The sequence below is a fragment of the Sprattus sprattus genome (genome assembly GCF_963457725.1).
Source record: "Sprattus sprattus genome assembly, chromosome: 2".
Classification (NCBI taxonomy): Eukaryota; Metazoa; Chordata; class Actinopteri; order Clupeiformes; family Clupeidae; genus Sprattus; species Sprattus sprattus.
The window spans coordinates 40,875,581-40,885,935 of NC_137921.1; positions in this window are offsets into that span (position 1 = coordinate 40,875,581).

Here is a 10,355-nt window from a genome sequence, read left to right on the forward strand (position 1 = left end):
TCACAAGGCTATCCAGGGAGACCAGACGGAAGTAACCTAAGGATGCCCATATTTGGTCTTTCCTGCCAGAGGGACTCACCTGGAGCACATGACCTTTTGATTGCATTGATTGCATTTTGTGTTAATGTTCATCACCTGTGTTTACTCGTTTACCCTTTTCAGTTCTAGTATTTAAACCCTCTGTTGGCATTGCTTCTTGCTGAGACTTGGACTTATGTCTGATTGTTACTGTGTCTGTAAGATTTATTGAAGTTGTCAAGTAAAGACTTTGGACTCCCCTTTCACCGTTGTCTTGACTCTGCCTCTTGGGGTTCTCAAGGAGACTATCAGCCTTTGGCTAGAAATAGAGCCGCTGGTGGTCTAGCTCAGGTAACTCGTGACAGCAAGTCTCAGCCAGACAACATGAACTCCGCAGAGTCACCACTACCCGTTTCAGAGGCGGAGCAGATCCGAGGTGCCCTGACAACCCAAGGGGCAATGTTGGGAGCGCACCAGGACCAGCTTCAACACCTCACCGACTCAGTTGGAAAGCTCCTGGACTCTGTGCAACGTCTGGAAAATCGTTGGCTAGGACCCACACCAGCTCCAATGGCGGCTACTCGGTCTGCCTTCCAAAGAGACCCCCAGACTCCAGGCCCTGAACCCAAGATCCCTGCTCCTCAACGCTATGATGGTCGTCCTGGTGGGTGCAAGCCATTTTTAACCCAGTGCTCTCTGATTTTCCAGATCCAGCCCTATTCTTTTGCCAATGAAGCCGCCAGGATCGCCTATATTATCACCTTGCTTTCTGACCGGGCCCTAGAGTGGGCCACAGCCCTAGTTGAGAAGGACTCCGCGATCTGTCAGAGTCTGGATCTGTTCACCCACAATCTCCGTCAAGTCTTCGACCATCCTGTAAGTGGGCGTGAGGCCGCCAGACGACTCCTCGACCTACGTCAGGGATCACAGACGGTGGTGGATTATGCCATTCAATTCAGAACCCTGGCTGAAGAGACTGGATGGGAGGAGGAGGCCTTGATCTCAACCTTTTACCATGGGCTAGCAGAAATAATCAAGGATGAGCTGTCCACTCGAGACTGGGGCCATGGCTTGGAGGCTCTCATCACTCTGGCGATCTGCATCGACAACCGCCGCCTGGAGCGCCAAAGGGAGCGAGGTGGCAGGAGCCTGTCGTCCTATGGCCTGCGTCCATCAGTCCTCTCACTCCCAGTTTCTCAGACGCCTCCGGAGACTCCATTGACCATGGAAGAGCCAATGCAACTGGGCAGAACTCGTCTGTCCCAGCAGGAACGTGAGAGACGTTGGCGAGAAGGAAGATGTCTCTATTGTGGAGCCGCTGACCACCTTCGTCCCCAATGTCCAGGACTGCAGGGAAAAGACAGAGCTCTTCAGGGAGCCGGGAGACCCTGAGGAGCGGAGCCGTACTCTCGTCCAGGTCAGTGTCTGGTTTGCGTTTGCCTGTAAGGCTTAGTTGGGGGGATTTTCAGACCATGCAAGCTCCTGTTAATGCCCTTGTTGATTCTGGAGCTGCAGAGAACTTTTTAGATTTGTCATGGGCCTTGAAGTTGCAACTACCCATCGAGTTGAACCCTTCGCCACGTAAGGTGCAGGCGATTGATGGAAGACCTATTGGTACAGGGGAACTGACCTACCGTACTAAACCGGTTCAGCTACTCATTGACGACCACGGTGAGACTATCCAATTTCAGTTACTTGACTCACCAATTGATCCTATGATTCTGGGCTATCCCTGGTTATGTAAACACGAACCTCAGTTCTCTTGGGCCACAGGCTCATTAACCCGCTGGGGTCCTAACTGTGTCTCCTCTTGTGTCAGAGTTCAGAAGTTGTGTCGTGCTCAGATAGAGGAATTACCCCTGTCCCATCAGCCCCAGAGTAGTGCAGACCCCAAACCTTGTGTGGAGATACCAGGATTACCAGGGCCTTATAGAGATCTGGCTATGGTCTTCAGCAAGGCCAAAGCTTCAGTGCTGCCACCACATCGTCCCTACGACTGTGCCATCGATCTGCTTCCAGGCACTATGCCACCAAGGGGCAGACTATATTCCCTCTCTCCCCCTGAGAAACTTGCCATGGAGGAGTACATCAGGGAGGCCCTCAAGACCGGCTTCATCAGACCCTCTAGGTCCCCTGCAGGGGCAAGCTTCTTTTTTGTAGGGAAGAAGGATGGTGGACTACGTCCATGCATCGATTACAGAGGCCTTAATAGTATTACCATCAAGAATCGGTATCCACTCCCCCTAATGTCGTCCGCCTTTGAACAGCTGCGCCACGCCACCATCTTTACCAAGCTGGACCTGCGTAGCGCCTACAACCTGGTGCGCGTGAGGGAAGGGGATGAATGGAAGACCGCATTCATCACCCCTAGTGGCCTATATGAATATCTGGTGATGCCGTTTGGCTTAGCAAACAGCCCAGCTGTATTTCAAGAGTTTATTAACGATGTTTTGCGGGACATGTTAGACCGATTTGTGTTTGTCTATTTGGACGATATTTTAATTTTTTCTCATTCCCAGAGCCTCCATGTCCAACACGTTCAAGAGGTCCTGAAGAGACTGTATGAGAACCGCCTGTTCGTGAAATGGGAGAAGTGTGAGTTCCATGTCAGTCAGGCCTCCTTTCTGGGCTTCGTCATATCTCAGCAGGGCATCGACATGGACCCCACCAAGGTGCGTGCCATTCTGGACTGGCCCCAACCAGCTACCCTGAAGCAGGTGCAGCGTTTTTTGGGCTTTGCCAATTTTTATCGCCGCTTTATTAGGAACTTCAGTTCGGTGGCGTCCCCAATCACTGCACTCACCAAGGGGTCCCCAGCTAGGATCAAGTGGACACCAGAGGCACAGACTGCATTTGACACCTTAAAGAAACGCTTTGTGTCTGCTCCAATTCTCTGCCATCCTGACCCTGCCCAGCCTTTTGTGGTCGAAGTGGATGCCTCTGATGTCGGAGTGGGTGCAATTCTTTCACAGAGGTTGGTTGAAGATGGAAGGCTGCACCCATGTGCCTTTTTCTCACGGCGCTTGACCTCACCAGAGAAGAATTACGCAGTGGGAGACCGGGAGCTATTGGCTGTCAAGTTAGCGCTTGAGGAATGGCGCCACTGGTTGGAGGGGGCGGAACATCCCTTCCAGGTCTGGACAGACCATAAGAACCTGTCCTATATTAGAGAGGCCAGACGTCTGAATCCACGGCAAGCAAGGTGGGCACTCTTCTTTAGCCGTTTTAACTTTGTGCTCTCTTACAGACCGGGGTCGAAGAACACAAAGGCAGATGCCCTCTCCCGCCAGTTTGACCTCTCTGAGAGGGATCGAACCCCTGAGCCCATTCTTCCCGCCTCCTGCATCGTGGCGCCAGTACAGTTTGCCATTGAAGACACGGTCCGACAGGCCCTCGAGTCCGAGGCTTGCCCACCTGAGGCCCCAGAGGGCTGTCTCTTTGTACCTAGCTCAGCCAGGGCAAGAGTTTTGCAATGGGGCCATTCCACACGTTTGACGGGCCATGCAGGCGTGCAGCGCACCTTTGAATTCATTCGGCGAGGGTTCTGGTGGCCTAAGATGAGAGGGGATGTCAAATCCTTTGTGAACGCATGTCCAGTCTGCGCACAGCACAAATCCAGTAACCAACGGCCTGCAGGTCTTCTACTGCCGCTGCCCATCCCCAAGAGACCATGGTCACATGTCTCCATGGATTTTGTGACTGGCCTGCCAAACTCCATGGGAAATAAGGTAATCCTTGTCGTGGTAGACCGGTTCTCAAAGGCAGCTCACTTCATAGGACTCCCCAAGCTGCCTTCTGCGTGTGAGACTGCCGATCTTATCCTTCAGCATGTGGTGAGAATTCATGGAGTGCCTTCAGACATCGTCTCGGACCGCGGGCCACAGTTTGCATCTAGATTTTGGAAGGCCTTTTGGTCTCTCTTTGATGCCTCAGTCAGCCTTTCTTCGGGGTTTCACCCACAGTCAAATGGCCAAACTGAGCGTGTGAACCAAGACCTTGAAAAGTATCTGCGTTGTTTTGTTTCCTCCTATCCAGCGAAATGGAACCAATTTTTGATGTGGGCTGAACTGTCATACAACACCCTTCAGCGGTCATCAACCGGTATGTCTCCTTTTGAATGTCAATTTGGCTTTAAACCTCCTCTGTTCCCCAGTCAACAGGTCTCTGTGGCGGTCCCCTCTGCTGAGGTATTTGTGTCCCGCTGCCGAAGAGCCTGGAGACGGGCTCGCATCGCCTTATGCCAGTCAACATCTCGCCACCAGAGACAGGCCAACCGACACAGGAGACCGGTTCCACGGTTCAGACCTAGTCAACGAGTCTGGTTGTCCGCAAGAGATCTCCCATTGAAAATTGATTCTCAGAAGCTTGCTCCACGTTATGTTGGACCGTTCCGCATCGTTCGGAGGTTAAACCCAGTCACTTACCAGCTGGAACTCCCAAGGTCCATGAAGGTGAATCCAGTGTTTCATGTATCCCTATTGAAGCCAGTTCTTACCTCTCCTCTGTTCCCCCCTGTGCCCCCACCTCCCCCACCCCGTCTCATAGGTGGAGGTCTGGCGTATTCCATCAAGCGGCTGTTGGACTCCAGACGTGTTGGACGGGGATTACAATACCTCGTCGACTGGGAAGGTTATGGCCCAGAGGAGAGGAGCTGGGTCCCCGCACGACATGTCTTGGATCCAGGCCTCGTTCGCAAGTTCCACCAAGGTCATCCAGATCGCCCCGGGCCTCCGGGAGTCGGCCGCAGAGGGGGGGGTCCTGTCACAAGGCTATCCAGGGAGACCAGACGGAAGTAACCTAAGGATGCCCATATTTGGTCTTTCCTGCCAGAGGGACTCACCTGGAGCACATGACCTTTTGATTGCATTGATTGCATTTTGTGTTAATGTTCATCACCTGTGTTTACTCGTTTACCCTTTTCAGTTCTAGTATTTAAACCCTCTGTTGGCATTGCTTCTTGCTGAGACTTGGACTTATGTCTGATTGTTACTGTGTCTGTAAGATTTATTGAAGTTGTCAAGTAAAGACTTTGGACTCCCCTTTCACCGTTGTCTTGACTCTGCCTCTTGGGGTTCTCAAGGAGACTATCAGCCTTTGGCTAGAAATAGAGCCGCTGGTGGTCTAGCTCAGGTAACTCGTGACACTTCGTGTTGAATGTTAATTTGTTGACGGTAGAATTGTTTTATAAAAGCAATATAGCACTCGTGGGAGTGCGGCCGAGTGGCGTAGGCAACAACATGGGCTTATCCCTTACCTACCCCACTCCCACTCGTGCTATATTGCTTAATTATTTCTATTTTGATGGGAATAGGCAGGTGAAACAATGACATTCTCATGATGTGCTATACACAGAAACATCCTTTGGATTTCTTCTATAATAGGCCGAACGACGCCCCTGGTGGATTGCATCGCTAAGTGTGAAGTTACTACTGGTCCTGACCACACGTAGAATTCTTCTCAACGAAAGATACACTTAAGCTAAGTGCCGCGTCGGGAAACCCGTCTGCAACATAGGATTCCTCTTACGAACGATTTCAAGTGCTTTTTAGGTGCGCATTCGGGAAACGAGGCCCAGGTCTCTACGGTTGTGTGCCCTAATAAGGAGCTGGCGGGGCGTATATGTATGCAAATCCACTCTCACGAGAACGCGCATCAATTTAAGAAACTTATCCGGGGGAACACAGCTGAGAAGACTTCGGCTGCTTATGAACGCATTTTCAAGCGTGCAGGAATGCGCCGGAAGTGTTTCCCTTACATTGTTTTTATGAAGTCGTGTAAGAAACATTTCAGAAGAATTTCAGAAAATGATTGAGAATAAGGCCCATTGTTCTTTGTGGCGAAGCTAACTAGTAGGCTAACAGGGTTAATGTTAGCTTTGGTCATTAAAGTAATTAATCTAAATTAGTTTACCATTCCTGGCTTACTTCACAGATATTCTACATAAATATTATATTCTAGTAGATTATCTGTGAATAAAGCCAGGAATGGTAAACGAATTCTGATACAAAATAAATGGTTTCAGATGAATGACTTTAATAAAAACGTTTGGGGTAGTTTTTATATATCTAAGAGGTTCAGTGTGGTTGTACTCAAGTAGCCTGAGACATAATACCAACAACATCAACAGTATTATTAATAACAATAATAATAATAATGATGATGATAATAATATTTATGAACCCTAACCCTAACCCACCACCATCAGCAGTGATAATAATAATCATGAAAATAGTAATATTCACGAAAAAGAGCTCCGGTCTCGGCAGATATCCATTATCAAGTACCGGACTTGGATCTCTCCTAGTGCATCTGCATGTCAAATCTTTTCAGATTGTATTTGTAGGTGCATCTTTTGTTGTGTCCTCCTGACCCACTGTGAGTATGGAAGGGGTGGACCTGTGGGCCCATTCAACACTGAAGAAAGAAGATGCCGACTTTTACAACCCTAATGAAATGCTCACGAAGGCCTCCTTTTTGTTGTTGCTGTTGTTTGGTATGTCTGGTTTGTAATGTTATATTACTTAGGCTATGTTGTTGGGTATGAGTACTTGTAAGTGACAGTGAGAGGCACAAGGATGTACAGATCATATAAAGGAGTGAGAAAAAGGAGTGAGATAAAAGAGTGAGATACAGGAGTAAGATAAAGGAGTGAGATAAAGGAGTGATATATAAGAGTGAGATAAAGGAGTGATGTATAAGTGTGAGGTGTGGGAGTGAAATAAAGGAGTGAGATATAAGAGTGAGATAAAGGAGTGATATATAAGAGCAAGGTATGGGAGAGAAATAAAGGAGAGAAATAAAGGAGTGAAATAAAGGGGTGAGATATAAGGGTGGATGGGAAGTAGAGGAGTCATGCAGTATGCCTTGCTCTAAGCATTTCTGCAGGTGTGTGAGTGTTTGTGTGTTTGAAAGAGAGGGGAGAGAGAGAGAGGGAGAGAGATCCTCTTGGGGATATGGAAGTTTCCGGATGTTCTGGGACACCCTTGAATACATCAGCAGTTTCACCGCTGCAGAGACATGTGACCACAAAGTTTCCCCTCAGAAATAAACAAACCTTCCGCCATCTCCTCCAAAGTTTCATCTCAGAAATACACACATTCACAAATGCAAATGTGTGAACAAAAACATTTGAAAGGACAGTCAGGGAAAAGGGGATAGAGAAAAGGAGAGGGGGACAGAGGTAGAGAAAGGAAGAAGGGGATGGAGAGAGAAAGGGACAGGAGAGTAGAGAGAGACAAAATGAGGGGTTGAGAGAGAAAGGGAGAGGATAGAGGGAGAGGGAATAGAGAGAGAGAAAGGGAGAAGGGGATAGAGAGAGACAGGGAGAGGGGGATAGAGGGAGAGGTGGATAGAAAGAGAGAAAGGGAGAGGGAAGAGGGGGATAGAGAGAGAGAACAAAATTCAAAATAATTTTGCCAAAATAATACAAATATTCCCAGAGTTCCTTCATCTAAATGATCTGGAGACTCCCAGCTCTACTAGGAGAGAGGGAGGACTGATATAGACTGGCAGCAAGATATGTAGCAGCTTGCCATGAGCTCCACAGCTCTGTGGACCCTCTGTCCAACATGGCAAATATTTAATATTTACTAACTAATAATTAACTTGTTATACGTCTATATCCTATGTTACCTTCTTTAGTTCCTCTTGTTCCGCATGCCCTTTGTACTTTTACTGCTTATTGTTTGGCTTTGTTATTTATGTTCATTTTAATTGTATTTTTTCTGTAAATATACTCGGTAATGTTGTATTGTATGCAGTCATGAATTGAATTGAATTGAGAAAGGGAGAGGGGGATAGAGGGAGAGGGGATAGAGAGAGAGTAAGGGAGAGGGGGATAGAGGGAGAGGGGATAGAGAGAGAGAAAGGGAAAGGGGGGATAGAGGGAGAGAAAGGGGGATAGAGAGAGGTGGGGTTAGTTCCTTATGCGAGCACAGTGACAGGAAGGTGGGTGGAGATGTGTCTCAGTTAGGGGCAAAAGCTGCTGGTTTATTTAGATGAGAGACTGCTGTTGGGGTTAGGGCCCACTACAACATCCTGGTACTTCAGTTATCCCACTACTGCATCATGGTACGTCAGTTAGGGCCCACTACAGCATCCTGGTACTTCAGTGATCCACCACTGCATCCTGGTACGTCAGTTAGGGCCCACTACAGCATCCTGGAGGATCCTGAGCATCCTGAGCTCATTTAAATATGCAAATGAGGAGTGGCCTTTAGAGGAAGCACATTAGGAGAGAGAAGGAGTGAAAGAGAGAGAAGCGGACAGAGAGAGATTGATAGAGAGAGGTGGAGGGAGAGAAATAGATGGAGGGAAAGAGAGAGGTGGAGGGAGGGAGAGGAGACAGGTGGAGAGAGAGAGGTGGAGAGAGGGACGTGAAGGGAAAGAGAGAGGGGGTAGAGAAAGATAGACAAAGATAGATGGAGGGAAAGAGGGAGAGGTGGAGAGAGAGATGGCTAGAGAGGGGTGGAGGGAAAAAATAGATGTGGAGAGAGAGATGGATAGAGACAGGTGGAGGGAAAGAGATAGAGGTGGAGAGAGAGAGATGGATAGAGAGGGGTAGAGAAAGAGAGAGCGGTGGAGAGAGAGATGGAGGGTGGAGGGGGGAAAAGATGATTGAGAGAGGTGGAAGGAGAGAGAGGGGTGGTGGGAAAGTGAGAGACACGTGGAGAGAGAGATGGAGGGAGAGAGGTGGAGGGAAAGAAAAAAAGATGATAGAGAGAGGTGGAGGGAAAAAGAGAGAGAGGTGGAGGGAAAGAGAGATAGAGGGAGGGAGAGACAGGTGGAAGGAGAGATATGGATAGAGAGATGAAGAGGGAAAGAGACAGAGGTGGAGAGAGAGATGGATAGAGGGAGGTGGATGGAAAGAGAGAGAGGTGGAGAGAGAGATGGATAGAGACAGGTTGAGGGAAAGAGAGACAGGTGGTGAGAGAAATAAGATATGAGAGAAATAATATGCATACACACACATACAAACATACGTGTGACACACAAACACACACACAGACACACACATTTATGTTCATAGGTTACCATGGATGTAGTAGACAGAGCTGGAAACAGGAGATTTTTCAGGAGGAATTTCTTCACACAAACAGAACCACATAAAAAGAACCTCACTATACAAACAGAACCATAAAAGACAGAACCTCACTGTACAAACAGAACCACATAAACAGAACCTCACTATACAAACAGAACCATACAAACAGAACCTCATAAACTGAACCTCACTATACAAAAAGAACCACACCACACGGACAGAACTTCACCACACATAATCAGATGCACCAATGGAACCATACAAGTGGACTGTCAGCACCCAAACAGGACCATACAAGTGGACCATCTCCACACAATCAGACCCAGGCTGTACAGAACCACTTTCATGCAACACTATGCAGCTAGTAATTGCTTTGTCTTGAAATGTATTTTGGTGGTAGATGGTTATGAGAGGACAGATATATGGAATCAGATCAATGCCATAAATATTTTGTATCTGTAATATAGATTTTGTAACTGTGAAACCATCTACAGATCAGATACAGATTTCAAATACGGAATGTATCTACACTTTCAAAAACTATCTTCACTTTTAAAATCTATTTACAGATACGGATTTCAAATACGAAATGTATCTACACTTTCAAAACCTATCTTCACTTTCAAAATCTATCTGCAGATACGGATTTCAAATACAAAACCTATCTTCACTTTCAAAATCTATCTGCAGATACGGATTTCAAATACAAAACCTATCTTCACTTTCAAAAACTCTCTACAGATACGGATTTCAGTTACGAATTATGGCAGTGTTTGTACGTCCTTTCTTAAGAGCCAATCAGCGCTTTTGACAGATTTTCTAAAGCGCCAATCAACACATTGTATCCTGTACTGACTACAGGATACAATGTGTTGATTGGCGCTTTAGAAAATCCGTATCTGTAAATAGATTTTGAAAGTGAAGATCATTTTTGAAAGTGTAGATACATTTCGAATTTGAAATCTGTATCTGTAGATAGGTTTTGAAAGTGTAGATGGTTTCACATATACAAAATGTATATTACAGATACAAAATATTTATGGCATTGATCTGATTCCATACAGATAGCCACATCTGTGGTTTCCACATGTAATGAGTATATGTGTGTGTGTGTGTGTGTGTGTGTGTGTGTGTGTGTGTGTGTGTGTGTGTGTGTGTGTGTGTGTGTGTGTGTGTGTGTGTGTGTGTGTGTGTGTGTGTGTGAGTGTGTGTGTGTGTGTGTGTGTGTGTGTGTGTGTGTGTGTGTGTCTTTGTGTGCGTGTTTGTGTGTGTGTATGTGTGTGTGTGTGTGTGT